Raw genomic sequence first — 19,364 nt, forward strand, 5'->3', positions numbered from 1 at the left:
AGATCTTGCCATGGTGGAAATCTATGTGTTTTGGTCCCTTTTCTTGGTGTTAATGATTATATGTTACTCTAAGACCAAATGATCCGTCCTTTCGGAAGAAATCAGGTGCAATAAGTCATAAAAATGCTATCTTGGTCCTTTTGGTGCATGCATGAGGTCTTTAGTGTTTAAGACTGAAAGATCTAGTATGCTCAAGAGTCATATTAAATTGATATTGCTAAATCACATATGATACTAATGGGCCACACTTACAACAACTTGATACAATTGATTATTTATTAGAAATTTATTTTAATAAATATTCAATAAAACTCTTATAATTAAATTGGAAATTATTTATTTCATGGAAATAATAAATTCCATTAGCAAGTAAATTAATACATATCATATGGTATGATTTATAAGTCATGTACAAACTTTTGGACTAGTTGAATCCTTTTGTCTTTTTCCTAAAAGACAAGGTTTATATTTTATAAAAGAGTTTATAAAAGTTTGACTTTCTTTCTTCTTCTTTATGCAATTTTCGAGATATGCATAAAAAGAAGAAGTGTATGACTTGTCTAATCATGCTCTAAAGGCATGGGAGACATGCTTATGATAATGGGGGACAAGTTTGCTTAAAGTGCTAAGGACTAATGGTTAATACCTTCGCTTTTTGCATATAAATATGAGGCTTGCATTCTTGAAAGAGTGTTCATTCCTTATTCTCTTCTCCATGGCCGAGAGTTCTCTAGGAAACTCTTCCTCTCTTCTTTGCTTTGAGTTATTGAAGATTACTTGCAAATCTTTTGCTCTCTTGAAGTTTATATTGGTTATGAACTTCAAGCTTAAGAGTTTAAGAGTTTTGGACTAGCATCTACATCAAGTTGATTCATTGTTGGTGTCTCAAAGGTTCCACATTCTTCATCAACTTCCAAGCCTCCCAAGAGGACCCAAAGGACTACAAAGGTTGTTATTTCTTCACCTCTTCTTTGGTTGGTGTTTAAATCTTTGTATAACTTGCAACAAAATATTTGGTGGGTATAAAATGTTTATGTTACTTCAAAATTAAAGTCTTCCATTGCCATATTTTTCAAGTTTATGAAACTGTTTTTGAACTAAAACCCAACAATTGGTATCAGAGCCATCTTGCAAGTTTGGTTAGATTTTTTGATTTTTGGAAATCTTAGTTTTTGGAGAATATGGATAACTTGTTTTTGTATAAAAAAGAAGTTCATACATATTTTCTGTGACAACTTTTTTTTTGTTATGTTATGTGACAAAAGTTTCATGCATCTTTTGTCATTTAAAGTTGTCTTAGAAAAACAAAGGTTGTTTGATGTGTATATTGATGTATATGATATGCATAAACTAGCCAAGGACCAATGTGTAGTTATGTTGTTGTGTTGGTTATTTTTGTTATAAAATGGTTGAAATAATTTATTTATTCATATGGTATGTAATAATTCATATGGTATGTAATAATTAAATAGATTAGCTTTTCTTGGTTGTTTTTGTAAAGTAATAGATTGGTTTTTAGAATTAATTTATTTGTACAAAAATGTAACAAGAAATCAAGTTGGAACCATTTTTGGAAGACAAAAGAGCAATTTTCAAGTCTAAAATGTGTGCAGGATTTTCAGTGACATTTTTTGAAAAGTGTCACTAATGTTGTTCACAAAGGGTTGTTGGCTTTTAGTGACAGTTGCTGAATTTTAGCATTGAAGAAGTTTTTCCAATCTTTTGCAAGCAATGAGTTCTTACTCAAGTAGGAGCTGCTACAACAACATTGCAAGAAGATTCTTGGTCCCCTTAAATGTCCCTTTAGGAATGGACTTGGCATCTTTTGTGTTGGCTCACAAAATGTCATTAGTTGGTTATGTTTATGCACATATCTTTCTATGCATGTTTGTGTTATTTATTTTATGCAATTATTATGCGTGGTTGATAAATTAGTTTTTCACATGCTAAAATAATTTTGAAGAAAAATAAACATCACATGGAGTTTGGGTTATCAAAATTGGACATAAGATGTAACAAGTTATTATTTTAAAATAAAATCCAGTTTTATAAAAGCGTTAATAACGGCAAATTTTGAAATACTCAATTATAAGTTTTAAAACGGTGATTTTTATAACTTATACAAACTCCAAATATATAAGTAATAAAATGAAGTTTTATTAAAGATATAAAAGGTTCAAATGCACTCAAACTTAATACCGGTTATTAAAATTGAATTGTGTCAAATTATATAAAAACTAGCTTTTTATATATAGAACCTTTAAAAGTGTTTTTCTTTTGAAAAATTGATACTATGTTTTATTATATGCATGTAATAACCATGATATCATATGTTTTTAAACTAGAATTATAAAACATATAAAGACCCTTTTTTAGAAACCTCAAATCTATGCGATCCTTTTGCTAAACACCCGCACGTCTCTTGTATGCACTAGTGGGATAAAGGATACCTAACTGCTTAGTGTTATCTTTTGATGGTTAAGGTGTATTCGCGATTTCTATAACCAGGTTATAGGCCGATTACACAAGTTTTTCAAATTGGACGATTTGATCGGAAATCTTTTGTGATAAAGGATACCTAAGCAAGAGAGTTCTGAGACATAGATGAGATCAAACATGTCTAATTAAATTTGTTATTAGAGATCCCATAAATCTAGGAATTATATAGCAATATATAATTGATAATCGATATCTACCGAGTTGAATTCAAATGGATGAGATAAAGGATACCTAACCATTTTTTTTTTTGCAACTTGGATCCTAGACTTTGATAATTAAATATTGAAAATACTAAATGAATTTTGTTAAAAATTTTGTAGTTAAGTAATCCATTATCATTATCATGTATTGTCATTTTTCTTTAATGACTTAATGAAACAATAACATTCAATAGATACAACTTCAATGAATCAGTTCATGTCTTAAGAGAGAATCTCGTAAGAGATATGAAACTGTATACACTTTAAGGTCCTAGTCCTAAACTATTTTCTTTGAGAAATTAAACCTGAACATGATACCTAGTAAAGGCATCACTGTGATGCTTAAGATGCTTCTAACATCAAGCTAGGAATAGTTATTCATCACTTCTAGGAAATCTTGGATAAATTAAACATATATCTGATTACATAACAGGTCAAGCAATATTCCAATAAATACAGTGATATTTTGTTTAAATCTAGTTTAAACATTGGAATAATGCAAGGCAGAAGAGTCACCTAGTGTGATCTAAGAGGCCCATGTTTTATGGACTAAACACCTTTAAGCCCAAGAAATCTACTAAAGCCTACATAGATGGATCTTGTTTCTTTTGTGAAGAAACTGGACACTGGAAGAGGATTTACTCCTCTTATTAGGAAAGAAAGTCTGGAAGAGACTAGTACTTCTTGTATATACTAGATAGAACTCATACTTTTCATATAACACTTAGGTACTTGGTACTTAAATGTTAATCTAATATTTGTAAATGGCTTGCAAATATTTACCGAAGAGTAACCAAGCTGAGCACAATCAAGTAGGAACTACACTCTCAAAGTTTAGTTTATTATTTATGTTTAGAACAAAAATTACTTGTAATGTAAAACAATATTTGTTTTGGAACAATGACTGTTTTAATATAGCATGTCTAAATTTATGTCTCAGTTATTTTATCAAATGTTTGATCATTTACTTAATCGTTTTTCATAACGATAATATTCATATTCTGAAATGATTAACTTCTATTTATGAGACTAGATCTCTTAATATAGTTGTGAAGTAAATATCAACATTTCATAAATAAAGTTAAGTTCTATATACAAGCACTTTTGACTTAAACTTGTTTTAAGTCAAACTCATCTTTGACGTTGTTATCCTTATTATATAAATGGCATTCACATATTCCAACTTCAAGAAATGGATCTTTGAAGGCAAATAATGTAGTTTATTTGACATATGTGAACCTTATTTATATGTAAAGGATTCCTAATGAAACTTTCACTAAGGTGTAGAGAAAATGATTAAGGAACTAGACACTTTGGTGTATGACTTCCTTTCTAATGAATGTCTGAGATTAAGCATAAGATACCAAATCAACTTTGTGAACAACTATAGTAGTTTTAATTATATTTTACGTGGTAAAACATAATTGTGAAATCTTTGTTGAAGATTTCAAAAGTTGAGATACAAACCAGTAAGAACCATCTAAGGCATTAATGATAATAAATGATGAATTAAATCTTACTAGGTATGATTTTCTTTCTAATCGGTAGAAATATCCTCCTTTAATCTTTTTGGGATAATACTCCAATCACTATTAACTGTATCTTGAATACAAATACCAACTAATAAGTGGATTAGACACTTTATAAGATTTTGTATGGAAAGGCTCCATCCATATCTTATTAAATGTTTTATGGATTTAAAGCCTATGTTGGACTAAAGCTTCTAAACCCAAAATCTACTAAATACATATTTGCATAATACTCTAAATGTGTCTTAGATTGTTATATGCTAACCCACCAAGAATAGGTTCTTTTATTCTTGTGAAAGCTAAGTTAGTAGAAAACAAGCTTCTAATGACAAAGCAAGTGGGAGGTACACGGAACTTGAAGCAGCTCAAGAACCATAACCTTATGTAATAATAGTTGGAACTAGTTTTAACAAGGATTGTTAAAATTGAATAATATCTATTCACAAACACAAATTGTTCTCATTAGTGGTAGAAATCATCTATGACCAGGGCCGGCCCAATACATGGGCGGGTTGGGCCAAGGCCCAGGGCATAAAAAATATGGGGGCATAATTTTTATACAATATGCATTACTATATATACTATGTTGGCCCAATATTAAGTCCAATCCACTTGTGATTTGTGTCCAAGAAAAATCAACGTACTGGGGGCATAATTTCACAGAAAGCGTCCAACAAATAATCAAAGTTCTTTGAGATTTTCAATCGTCAAAATCGGTAATCGGTAACAGCCTTGAAAACTGAAAATCGTTGAGCGATATGTGGAGATCGAGGAGTCAAGTTCTAAATCAGTAAATCGGTATATGATTTCTATTCTCGATTTTGCATTCTAAATCAAATAGATATATGATTTCTTTTCTCTCGATCTCTCTAAACCTTTTATGCATTCAATCGAGCATAACATGCGCTCAGAGTTTGATTTTTTTCAAGTTTCAATCTCGCAATCCGAGTTCCGAGTTCCGATTAGGCATTACAACATGAAGCATCAGGACGACGAAAGAATTAAAGAAAGGACCTGTCACCTATTGGATTTTTCTGATTTCCGAATGAATGAATCTCTTCACTCTTCAGTGAGTACTTTTTTAGTTTTTCTTTACTTCGTATTTTCTTAATTGTTTCTGATATCTGGGTTCTTTTCTTTTATTGTGTGAATTTTTTTTATCTTTACATGTTGAATTCGAGTGCAGTTAAAAGTGTTAAAGTCCCAAAGATTATATGATTAATTGAAGTTAAAATCTGATGCTGCTTTGTATCTGATTCCTCTGTTTGAGCTTTAGATTCTAAGTCAGACTGTTGTTGGTTTGTATCTAATTTAGGTAAAAAACTTGTTGCATTCTCGTTTTTTAAATTTGTCTTCTAAACCGATGTGTTCTTGTTTTTTTGATGTGAATGGGGAGGAGGAAAGACATTTAATTATCTATTGAACTTTTGAGTTCTGATTTATGTCTTTTTTACTATCTGGCCTGACTTTTAGACGTAGTTGAAAGCTATAAATTTCTCTAATCTTTAAATCGAAATCTATGTCTTCTCATCATTTGAAAGCTATAAATTTCTCTAATCTTTAAATCGAAATCTATGTCTTCTCATCATTTTTTTAATTTGTCTTCTAAACTTTTGTGTTCTTGTTTTTTGATGTGAATCAGGAAGCAGAAAGACGTTTAATTATTTATTGAACATATGAGTTCTTATTTATGTTTTTTTGACTATCTGTACTTTTAGAGAGGTAGCAAAAAAGTATAAATTTATTCCATTGTTATAATATATAATAGTTTTGAAAAATAGATTCTTATTTTTTATTATGTGGTTTAATTTTCAGATCTCTTGATATATTGAAGGGAGAAAAACATAAACTTTGGACAGGTTGTATCTTTTTGTTGCTTAAATTTTATAATTAGATTTGTTGAGTTTTAAATATGTTTCTCTGAAAACAACCATTAGGTGCTACTCAAAATAGAAAACAAAAAGAGAACAAGAAGAGTGGAGTATGCAAGAATAATAGATATGTTCACTAATGTGTTGGTTGTGTATATGATATTGTTGATTGTGCAGGTTATGGTTGCTTCCGCGGAAAGAAGTTTTTCAAAATTGAAGCTCTTAAAATCGTATATTCGAAGTACCATGACTCAAGAAAAGATTGAATATATTAGCAATTTTAAGTATCGAAAGTGATTTTTTAGAAAATATTGATTATTGTAAAATAATAGATGTTTTAGCTTCAAAAGATACATAAAGACATCATTTTAGGTGATTTTGTAAGTTTTTGCTTGTACTATTTGTTTGATTATCAAATTTACTTCATTTTTGATTTTATAAATATTTTATAGACAATTCTTCTTTATCGTATGGCATATATATATATATATATATATATATATATATATATATATATATATATATAAGGGCATACAATTCTTATCTAGCCCCGGGTAGTAAAAAACAATGGACCGACCCTGTCTATGACTTGAGAAATGTGGAATATCTCATTGATGAGCTTTTATTGATGGTTTCTGGAAAATCCATCAAATACCAAGATGTTATGTCAGATCTCGAATATGATAAATGACTTAGAGTCATGAACATGAGATGTAATCCATGTATGAGAATCAAGTATGGGCTTGATTAAAATTTATCTCTATAACAAGGCTAGAAGGAGAAAATGATTCTTCTAGAAAGAATAAATTACATGGATAACCATACACATTTAAATCAAGACTTGTAATAAAAGAATTTTCTTATACCCATGCCATTGACTATGGTCCTCATCATACTCATGACATTGACTATGATCAAACCTTTCTAACAAGTAACTATGATTAGATCAATAAGGATATTGTTTACTATATATTCATATTCTTAATATGAGATATAGTAAATAGATTTCAAGAAAGACCGCTTTTCTTAATAGACATCTACTAGAACATATCTACATAGATTAGCCTGGAGGTTTTCTTGATCCATGTTATCCTAACAAAATGTGTAGAGCTTGAGATCCACTTTTGGATATAAAGCAAACATCTTAATGTTACAATCATCATTTTATGTAAAACCACAAAGTATGTTTTATATCAAAATGAATAGAACATGTGTGTTTACTAAGAACTAGTGGGAGCATAGTGAAATTCCTAATCTTGTATGAATAAGACATACTTAATCTTTGAAATCACATTTTGACTAAGCAAGGTCGTTTTCACCTTGACTCAGAAAGTGTTTCTAAAATGAAAGACTTAGGAAGGAGAAGATACATTCTTGGAATGTAAAATCTATAAGGGATAGATAATATGAATATTAAAAGTTGCATATCCTTATACATATATTGGCAATATATTGAAAGGGATCATGACACAAGATTCTTTTGGAGAATTCTTGGCATTGTCGTATGACACTAGTTTGAGCTAGCCTCAAAAGTACATAGCTCATAGGCTTGAACTAGATGAAATGATTAATATTCTATTTTCTTGGCAAATAAATTCTTCATTTACACCATATTATGCATAGGACATGGTATTTGATCATGTTGTAAGCATGTCATAGGATACTTATTGAATACATGGTTAAGTCACTGGATGACTAAGAAAGCATCCTAAGAGTACTTTAGAAGAACTAAGAGAATGTATATGAGATGATCAGTTTAGAAAGGATCTTTATGAAAGAGCTACACAAGATGTTAATTTCTAAACAGATATAAATAATTATGAATTATAATTGGATTTTGACTACGTTATGGAATGCAGGGTAAGTTTTGTTGGAATGAGGTTCAAGAAAAACATAATGACATAATCTACTACAAAAATAATAATACACTACTTTAGAAGTTGAATTCAAATATGATTGGATGAATGGAATCATTGAAAAACTATGTTGATTTCTGCCATTCGAGGATCACATAGAAATCTTTGTGACTTCGAGAGTATACTTAATCAAGCTAAGAGACTCTATGTCACGAAAGAACACCAATCATATTCTCCAAGATATTTAACTATACTTAGAGTAAAGTTAAGTATAGAGATGATAATATTTACATAATTCACACAAATTAAATTTTGACAGATCCATTAGTGAAGTCATTCTTTTGAGCTAAGTATGAATGGTCACACTTCAGCTATAAGACTTTATTATTCTAGAAATGGATTTTTGATTTGGATTTAGTATTTGGATATTGGAACATTATAACAACAAATATTAAATAATTTTGTGATATATTGGTATATAGTCATCACATTAATACTTGTTGTGTTCTATATTAACATGTTTAATCCATGAATAATGTTATTATTCTAAAGGTTCATAGTCGGTTATAATTATGGGAGCAATTATGATGTAAGACTAATATAAATTCGATTGGTTGACTCTCACTAGATGAAAGTAGGAAAGTGGTTGTAACCAAGTTTCATACGTACTTGTCAGAGAACTAGTATTGAACTGACCGGCATCAAGATCATCTCATGGATCGCTATCGTGAATGATACTTGATTAAAAGGTACTATCTTTGTATCCTTAACACCTAAGATACATAGTGGGACTTAAGTGTGGGAAGTACTATGATTTGAAATGGTCAAATGTTCTTCCTTATCCGTGCAGTTATAAAAGCCATTTTCAGGTATGGTGTGAACTATGCAAGAAGCTTATGTAGTCAAGATGGGATTTGTTCCTCTTATGTGTTGAGAGTTAGACATCTAAGGTGCCTTACCAAAAGTTGAACAACTAATGAGATTGATCGCGATCCGCATCTCATGTTCTACATGATGTCTGTAGCAAAGGGATAACTGATAAACTTACCTTATACACCAATTGTAGCTTTGAGCTTTTTGGGAATTGGTCATTGATAGAATGGCACAAACAGTCGTATGGTCTTAGGGGCAGTGAAATGTTGCTAGACGTTCGCCACTGTCTATATCAGTCCAATATGAGTCTTGCACAAGTGGGAGAATGAAAGATATAATATGCTCAATAGTCATATTAAAGTGATATTGCTAAATAACATATGATACTAATGAGGCACACTGACAACAACTTGATACAATTGATTATTTATTAGAAATTGATTTTAATAAATATTCAATAAAACTCTTATAATTAAATTGGAAATTATTTATTTCATGGAAATAATAAATTCCATTAGTAAGTAAATTAGTATATATCATATGGTATGATTTATAAGTCATGTACAAACTTTTGGACTAGTTGAATCCTTTTGTCTTTTTCCTAAAAGACAAGGTTTATATTTTATAAAAGAGTTTATAAAAGTTTGACTTTCTTTCTTCTTTTTTATGCAATTTTCGAGATATGCATAAAAAGAAGAAGTGTATGACTTGTCTAATCATGCTTTAAAGGTATGGGAGACATGCTTACGACAATGGGGGACAAGTTTGCTTAAAGTGCTAAGGACTAATGGTTAATACCTTCACTTTTTTCATATAAATATGAGGCTTGCATTCTTGAAAGAGTGCTCATTCCTTCTTCTCTTCTCCATGGCTGAGAGCTCTCTAGGAGACTCTCCCTCTCTTATTTGCTTTGATTTATTGAAGATTACTTGCATATCTTTTGCTCTCTTGAAGTTTATATTGGTTATGAACTTCAAGCTTAAGAGTTCAAGAGTTTTGGACTAGCATCTACATCAAGTTGAGTCATTGTTGGTGTCTCAAAGGTGCCACATTCTTCATCAACTTCCAAGCCTACCAAGAGGACCCAAAGCACTACAAAGGTTGTCATATCTTCACCTCTTCTTTGGTTGGTGTTTAAATCTTTCTATAACTTGCAAGAAGATCCTTGGTGGGTATAAAATGTTTATGTTACTTCAAAATTAAAGTCTTCCATTGCCATATTTTTCAAGTTTATGAAACTATTTTTGAACTAAAACCCAACAAAGACAACCTAGAATCTTGATGTTGGGCTTTATTAAGACATGCATGACCATAAAGTTGGAAACTTTATGGTTTAGAACACCTCTTTGGACGTAGATCTAAAATTTGGACGTTGGACTGAATGGAATAAGTCCTTAATCACGTTTTGAATGGCCACCGTGTATGCTAGGCGTAGGCAGTCAAGGGCACGTTTTCGGTCAAGGCAGTGTACGCTGAGCACGCCCCGCGTACTCAGCCTGTTGGGTTTTCGATTTGGGCTTCAACGTTTTGGTCCACCTTTTGGGCTTGAGTGTTTAGGTCCTTATTGGTCCATCTGTTTATGAGTATGTTGGACCAAGCGGAGTGTTGAACCTAGGAGTAAGGCCCAAATAGGAGTTGGGCCCAATTTGGAAAATTGGGCCAATTATGGGCTTTGTGTGATTATTTTGTTGGGCGTTTTGGATCAAGTTTTGGGCCTGGGTCTTAGCCCATCTAGGGAAATGTTAAAGTGGCCATTCACCCTAAGTGTGGTTTGTTAGTCAAGGATTGTAATCCACTTATTAATTGGATGTTTATTTTGTTGTTTTAGTGTGAGGATTTTAGTGAGCTAGCAGCCATAGACTTTCAGTGTGATTCAGCAGTGTGAGGTGAGTTTTCCTCACTGTACTTGTGGGTCAAAGGCACCAATGATGCACTTGGATTGATACCTTGTTGTGCATGTTATGCTATTGTGATCTTTTAGATCAGTATCATGGTAGATACGATGATGCTATGCTTAGTGCTCTGTAAGATCTGTTTATTTGTTTGCTAGTTGGTTATTAGTATGGTTATCTGTATTATGTGCACATGTTTGGTTGGTGGCTGAGGCTTCACTGATTTGTGCGTAAGCTAACGGGCTGGTGCACTCCAACCCGATGGTTGAGGGCCTAGGGTATTCCATCCCGGGGATGATTGGACCCATAGTATTTTGGCATTCCCACCCGATGGTTGAGGGGCCTGGGGTATTCCAACCTGATGGTTGATTGGACCCATTGTGTGTTGGCAGTCCAGCCCGATGGTTGAAGGGCTTGGGGTATTCTAACCCGATGGTTGATTGGACCCATAGTATGCTGTTAATGTGTATGTGTTATTTGTTTTGTTGGTATTTTGGGGGAACTTGCTAAGCTTTGGGCTTACAGTTTTGGATTATGTTTCATGTACCTCATATGATCGTGGGAAGGAAAAGGGTTGATCGTGCACCTCCTCATGTTGTGTTTTGTGATTTTGGGAAAAACTCTGATGTTTAAACTCTTTTGAAAACTACAATGTAAACAATTATGATTTTTGGTTGGTTGAAAAAGTTTAAATTTATATGAATTTTTACGGATGTTTCAAGTTGGTATCAGAGCCTTGGTTTGAGTGAATTAGAGGAACACTCATGTGAATCCAATCTCAAACCAAGGAAAAAGATTTTCAAAACAATTTTCAAAGTGGTTTAGGAGGAAGCAAGGTGTACGATTAGCCTTGAGCCAGTAAGTAGACCCCAAAATACCACTCTATTATTGATATCGTGATATGTTAGAACAACATGCTAGTGATAGGCTAGGGATCTTCAAGAATTGCATGATAGAATTGCCTGATTATATGATGCATGATAGCCTAGGACCTTTATTTTATGGAATTGACATCATTATTGTAGTTGCTTAGTGTATGCATCATGGTTATACATAACTAAGATCTTATAGCTTGAGAATGTTTGGTTTGGCCTTATTCCCGTTCTTGTTTGATGAAGGGCTTAGGGTAGGATCAGATATTCAAATGTCTATAGGGTCCAACATTATGTATGGATAGCATGCACAAGATGATCTTTATGACACTCGATTGAACCGCCAACATGGTACTTAGTACGAAAGAGCCATTTGCAACCAACCATATTTTGATTTTTAGGGCGAGGAAGCAAGGTCCATGTGTTATTTAAGATAAGAGCATCCATTTCGTTGTGTATAGCTGCCAACCATTTTGGGTGATTAGCAACGGTTTTATAGCCTTTCGGATCAGTAGAAGCAAAGAGGGCAAAGTACAACCCATGAGCGTGAGTATGGACCAAATCAGCCCGGTGTTTTGCTTTAAAAATCCCATCTTTAGACCTAGTTATCATCAGATGCCCAGACGGTGGAGGGGTATTAGTAATACCAGGAGCGTAGGTCGCATCCGAAGGCGAACTAGGAGATGACGACACATGTTCCTATGATGAAATAGGATCCGCCTAATCGTGGTCCATAGGAGGACTTGGGCCAGGGTCGAGGGTAGAGCCGTGAGCAAGGTAGACCGGATAAGATATGGGAACATGAAGGTGGGCTTCATCACAAAGACCACAAGAAGGTGAAGTGGTGGTGGAGGACACAACATGTTGTTTGAGCGGACCAGAACTATTTGATGGTGTTGTAACAGAAGGATTATCATCAAAAAATGTGCTTAAGTGTTTAATGTGTTAAGTGGTGGGTTTCTGGCGAACTCGGCGGGTTGATGGAAAAACTCGACGAGCTGACTCGGTTTTCCGTGATATTTTCAGATTAATATAGGAACTCGACGAGTTGGTGAATAAACTCGGCGAGTTGACTTGGCTTTTCTCGATATGTACAGATTGATGGAGAAAATCGACGAGTTGAAGGACAACTCGAAGAGTTGGGTCAACTTGGACCGTTGACTTTGACTTTTAACTTATATCTTTGACGAAGTTTATCCCAAGGGGTGTTTGTGGTAACCTGTTTTGGATTTAAGGAAAATATGGGCTTAGGATAAGACCCATATGGGGTTGGTCCCAATTTTGAAAATTGGGCCATTAGTGGGCCTTTATGGATCTTTTCGTTTGGGCCTCAGTTTTGGTGCATGTTGGGTCAGGGGTAAAATGGTCATTTTACCCCAAGTATGGATTATGGATTATGACATGGAACCCAATTGCTAATTGGGTGTTTTGATTGGTATTGATAGCTCGGAAGCCGTCAGGGCATCAGCTAAGAACTTACTTTCGGGGAGCTTCTGCATTCGAGATGAGTTTTCCTCACTGTACTTTCGGGTCGAAGGTACCAAGGCCGACCCTTTGGTTGATAGCCTGATATTGTTGATATGCTGAGTATGGAATAGATATGCATGCTAGTATGGTTATGCTGGTCTTGATATGTTAGTTTAGTAGATCTGTAGGACTACCTGTGACACTGTCTGTTTATCTGTGTATGATATTATCTGTTATATGTCGCCATATTGTGCGGGTTGGGTTGAGGTTGTACTGGTTTGTGTTGTAGCCAACGAACCCTGGAGTATGCCATATATGAGCTGAGGGCCAGGGAGGGCATGCCAGACTCATATTAAGGACTCATTAGCATTCTAGATATGAGCTGAGGGCCAGGGAGGGCATGCCAGGCTCGTACAGATGGCTACTCATTGGTATTCCAGTCCAAGGACTAAGGGAGCAAGCCAGCCATAAGTTGTAGGCCCAAGGGCAAGCCAGACTTATGTTGTGGGCTCAGGAGCAATCCGGATATGAGCTGTTGGACTGATAGGCAAGCCAGACTCATACTGTGGGCTCAAGGGGTAATCCAGTATTTTAGCTGTGGACCCAATACATGTTGTTATTTGTATATGTTATCTGTTTGGGTGTTGGTATTTTGGGGTAACTCCCTAAGCTTCGTGATTACAGTTTTAGTTTATGGTATTAGGTACTTTAGTGGATCGTGGCAAGGTGAAGGCGTGACCGTACACATCCTCGCGTTTTTGGACTTATGATTTATGGGAAACTCTGATAATGTGAATGTTTTGAAAACTATGTTGAAAGAGATTTTGATTTTTAAATAATGATTTAGGAATAGCGGTTTTTGTAAACACTTCTATAGAAAAAGGGTTGTTTTGAAAAGTTCAATTTTTATGAAAATTTTGGGATGTTTCAAATTGGTATCAGAGCCTTGGTTTGAGTGAATTGTAGGAACACTCGTGTGAATCCAGTCTCAAACTAAGGAAAACGATTTTCAAAATGATTTTTAAATAGTTTTCAAAAATACTTAAAGAGGATACGATGTGTACGATCAGCCGGAGCTGGTAAGTAGACCCCAAAATACCATACTGTTATTTGATATTGTGATATGTTAGAACAACATGCTAGTGATAGGTTAGGGATCTTTAGGAATTGCATGATAGAATTTCCTAATTAGATGATGCCTGATAGCCCAGGGCCCTTCTTTTATGAAATTGACATCATTACTGTAGTTGCTTAGTGTATGCATCATGGTCATATATATAACTAAGATCTTATAGCCTAAGAATGTTTGGTTTGGCCTTATTTCCTGTTCTTGTTTTATGAAGGACTTAGGGTAGGATCAGATATTTGAATGTCTATGGGGTCCATTTTTATATATGGCTAGCATACACGAGTGCTGCAGGGTTGGTGGAAGTTTCATGGATAACTCATATGGGGTCAGCCGGCCAGTCGCGTTATTGGATGAGGTAGCGGTGGTTTCCCTGGTTTGGGCACGGTTCATAGCGGGTCAGAATGAGGAAGGATTAGCCACTCTTCAGAGAGTAAGGGCAAGGCGAATATGCGCGCGAGATGCTGGGAGTCTGAGATCGAGGATTTCATAGGAGAATCTGTCTAATCTTATTGCATTTAGTGTCAGTCGGCTCCTCTGCACGAATGTTGCATGCTTTGTGCTTTTTGGAACTCATGAGTGATGTGAGTTAGCCATTAAATGAATATTTTAAGTCACATGTGGAAAAGGTTGGATAATCTCAGAGTGACGGATTTGACCCTGCTGCGCAGCTCTTGTCTGAGTCCAACCGTTGTAGGGATGAGTCTGTTACTCGAAGGATTATCTGATATTTGTCGTATGTGATTGTATTCATGAAATGGGTAATTGACATTGTGAGGAGTTCTTCAGCACCTGATGGCAGAGAAGTGTGGAATCCTAGGATAACCTAGGGAGTCCTTTAGTGCGGTTGTTTTGCTATTGAGCAGGTTTCAGGAATATTTTGTGACTAGGTCGTAGAGGACCCGAGATAAGTCTTGAAGAAAGTATGGATATGTGTGGAAGGTAGTATTGGGCCTGTACTACTGAAAGCACAACATCCATACTCGATTCAAGGAAGATTTTGGGGAATCTAAGGGCTGCTCAGGGAAGATAGCATGGTTGGATACCATGGTTTGAGGAAGTGGTTCAATATCTGTTGATCTTCTAGCTTGGGCTGCTCAGGCGAGGATGGGTTTTGTGTTGTTCAGGCGCCTGTGGCGATATTGATGTGGGTTGAATGGTTCAGACCCGGATGAGCATGTTGACTGGAAGTCTCGAGGGTTTTGTTAGAGGTCGTGCCTCGAGCCTCGAGACATGGGGAGGAAGCGGTTGTCATGATCGGTTGGAATTGTATCTGGGATTTAAGTGGCGGATTGTCAGTTTGGGTTGTCGTTTTTTCTGTGGCAAGGATTTTGCCTTCAGTTTTTCCGAGTTGGAGGGAGTGGGCAGGCTTTGACCTCCCAAGTAGGTTGGATTCTCAACTTGAGGTCTGTTGGTCGCGATGGTTGGAAATAGCATGTCCGCACTGGTGTGCGCAAGTGGTTTGATGTGGCACGAGTATGTTAGCGATGTGAGCAAGGGTCGTATCCTTAGAGGGGGATGGGAAGGCCAGGTGCCGGATTGTCGTGTGGGTTGCATGCAGGGGTGTATTCCTGGATCATAAACCGGTAGTTGCCTATGCTTTGTAAGTGGATATTATGAAAGATTCGAGGTCTTCAGCTGTATTTCAGGTTCCTCATGGGGTTCGTTTGATCCGAACCTGGGGGACCATTCTGCGGGTGATATCGTTTCATGGCCAGACATGGTTGTACCTGGATGGGATGTTTGGGTTATGTTTTGGTTCATCACCGGTGGTTGGTGGTTTTAGTTCTAAGTGGGGGAGAATTGGGATTCCCAGGTTGAACGTTAGTCATTGAGTGTTCTGTCAGATCGCTGGTTGGTTTGCTGCTTTCAGATCTGTTGGGCAGATGTTGGTTGGTGGAACCTTTTCAGAAGCAGGTATGTTCAGCTCTAGGTGGTTTGTGGTTTCTCTGGTTTGGGTGTCAAGGTATTCAAGGCCATTGGTCGTTGAGTTCGTTATTCAGCGGAAATTCTCTGAAGGATTTAAGTGGTTCCAGTTAAGGGTCAAGGAATATGTCAGCTACGCTCTTGTTCAGTATATTCTATGTTCGTTCGGTCTTCAGGTGTGTTATCCTCAATGGTAGAGTGGGAGCTTGGTTCATGGCAGACTCAGGTGTTGGTAACCTTCAGGATCATCTTGAAGGTTTTCTCAAGCTAGTGGGGTAGTGTTGGAATCCGTTCAGTCTCACAAGTATGGGGTCTTGCTTGACCGATCATGAGGATATATCCTGTTTTGAGTAACGTGGCCTTCTCGATTATCTTTGGTGTTTCTTTTTGGATGAGATTATGGATTTCTGAAGTATGTGTATGGAGGTGTTCCGTGTGATCTCGTCAAGATGGCATTGGGGCTTCTGGTTCGAATATTGTGCATGGTTCTTTTAGGTTTTAGCTTCCGATTTGGACCAAGAGTGCATCCTTTATCCTATCCGCGGATTGTGTGCGACTTTGTTTTCATAAGGTTTTTCTTGGTAGCCGTTTGGTGGTGCTTAGTTGTCATTGTAAGGGAGTTATTTAGGTCCCTTCAAGGTAATGGAATGAGGTGGGTATCTTCAGGCCCGGAGTGTTGGGCCAAAAATGCGATGACGACAATGTCGGTAGGTTATCGGGAGCATTCCAGTCATGGGCTAAGGGTTAGGGAGGTCATAGCAGACTCATGCTGTGGGCTCAGAGGCAATCCAGACCTATGTTGAGGACCTTGTAGGGGTATTCCAGTCATATGCTGTGGGCCTAGTGATCTTAATGGTTCATTTCTTATGCTTGGAGTGCTTTCGGTATGGACGCGTTGATGAGGGTCGGGCGAGTCGTAGATCATTTGGTTGGATAAAGGAAACAGTAAGGATTGGGGAAAGTATTAGTCACGTATCAGAAAGTATCGACAGGATGTATGCATTATAATTCCAGTTGTTCGCGAGTTGTTAGATTGTGATTCTCAAGTTGGAAATTTCTTATGCAGTCGTAAGTCATCAAGTTCTTAGTGATTGTATCAAGTGGGTGCCCAGGTGGGGGTGCACCAGAACCGGTAAGGGTTGGATGTATCGCAGAAGTTCATGGTTTGATCATCGTTGCTCGTCAAAGCAGTGGTTGTTAACGGCATAGCAAAGAGTCAAGGGTTGCTAAGGTTTTGGGATCATCATATGGTTCGGTTTTGGGTTAAGTGCGTGGTCGGTGTGTTTCGAGGATCATTCTTCATGGTTCTAGTAATGCTCCAGTTAGGGGTTGGGGATAGATTCAAATGGATATTCATCAGTTTTAGGGAAGGTTTCGTGAGGAGGTATCATGGGTAGCCATTTTTGAGCAGGCTTTTGGTGGGAACTCGTGTTGAGAATCGCGAGTGGGACCGTGCAAGGTCCGTATCCAGAGTGGAGGGGGTTAAGAAATCTGTATATCAAAGGCATCCGTTAGAGGATTCAGAGTCTATCTTATGTGTCTACGCTCTAGGGTGCCTTCATCTTGTGAATGAAGGGCAAGTGATGAGGTTTCGGGTTTTAGTAGCAGTGTATTGGCGTGACAGTCGAGGAAGTCTGTATTTTATATCTCTTGTGTGTTTATGGAATTGTCATCATCAAAGGTTTGATATATTGTTCGATGGATAAGTGTCTTGGTTTTAGCAACCGGATCAGTTTGGGAGGTCTGTCAGGGAGTCAGACCAATTCGATACCCAAGTTCGGATATATAAGGTTGGGTCTTTGCATGGGATCATGGGTTGTTCTTCTTCAGGCTGGCAGTTTCTGTTTGGGTTTGATTGTTTTGGGAAGGTAGTTATGTGCAGAATTTTCGGGTGCGTTCCTCAAGTGGTTGTTTGGGTTATGAGTGTTAGTAAGGAGCAATTTCGAGGACGAACTCTAATTTAAGCGAGGGAGAATTGTAACACCCAGAATCTAGAAGGTTAATTGTGGAATTATTCCCATTTCTAGTTGAACTCGGCGAGTTGGAGGAGCCAACCCAGCGAGTTGAAGATGAAGAATCGTGGATTTAATGGGTCTACTCGACGAGTTGAGGAGCCTCAACTCGGCGAGGAGAAGTTGGCTTGACCGCAAAGTTTAATGAGGCAACTCGACGAGTTGAGGAGCCTCAACTCGGCGAGTTGGCCACTCAGATGGAAACCCTAAATTTTAGGGTCTTGCACCCTATTTAAAGGCCTTAAGTCTCTCTTTTGGCCACCTTATGAGCCTCCTTGTCCTCCAGAAACCCTAAATCGAGTTGTGAGCCTCTTGTTGGGAATCTTGCGGTTTTTAGTGGATTTTTGTGTGCTTTTGGTGCTTGGTGACGGTTTGAAAGAGCTTGAAGTTGTTTAGCTTGGAGGGAAGCTTTAGGATCCGAAATCTATCACATTATTGGCAACCATTTAAGGTAAAAAGTCTGGAACTTGGTGACTAATAGCTTAGATCTTCTCATTTGGGTTTTATTGTGATTTTAGCCTCCTTTTTGAGTTTATGGATAAGATTGGTGGTCTAAAGGTTCATCCTTTCCGATCTGAGTTTGTTTTGCTACCCTTGAGGTTAAAGGTGCAAACTTTAGGAGGATCTTGATGTCATGCATGCATTAAGTTGAGTATTAAGTTCGTTTGAAGCTTAAGAGCTTCATCTAGACATGCATGGACTTAAAGTTAGCAACTTTACGTGGTTTTCCATCTCAAGGAAGTCAGATCTATGTTTTGGATTCATGACCTCATGGATTAAGTGCTTAATGTGTTAAGTGGTGGGTTTATGGCGAATTCGGCGAGTTTATGGATAAAATCAACGAGTTAACTCGGTTTTCCCTGATATTTTCAGATTAATAGAGGAACTCGACGAGTTGGTGAGTAAACTTGGCGAGTTGACTTGGGTTATCTCGATCTGTGCAGATTGATGGAGAAACTCGACGAGTTGGGTCAACTTGGACCGTTGACTTTGACTTTTGACTTATATCTTTGACCAAGTTTGTCCCAAGGGGTGTTTGTGGTAACCTGTTTTGGATTTAAGGAAAATATGGGCTTAGGATAAGACCCATATAGGGTTGGGCCCAATTTTCCAGGGGCCTTTATGGATCTTTTCGTTTGGGCCTCAGTTTTAGTGCATGTTGGGTCAGGGGTAAAATGGTCATTTTACCCCAAGTATGGGTTATGGATTATGACATGGAACCCAATTGCTAATTGGGTGTG

The sequence above is a fragment of the Lactuca virosa genome, chromosome 4 (genome assembly GCF_052849685.1).
Source record: "Lactuca virosa cultivar CGN04683 chromosome 4, Lactuca_virosa_CGN04683_v6, whole genome shotgun sequence".
NCBI classification, from domain to species: Eukaryota; Viridiplantae; Streptophyta; class Magnoliopsida; order Asterales; family Asteraceae; genus Lactuca; species Lactuca virosa.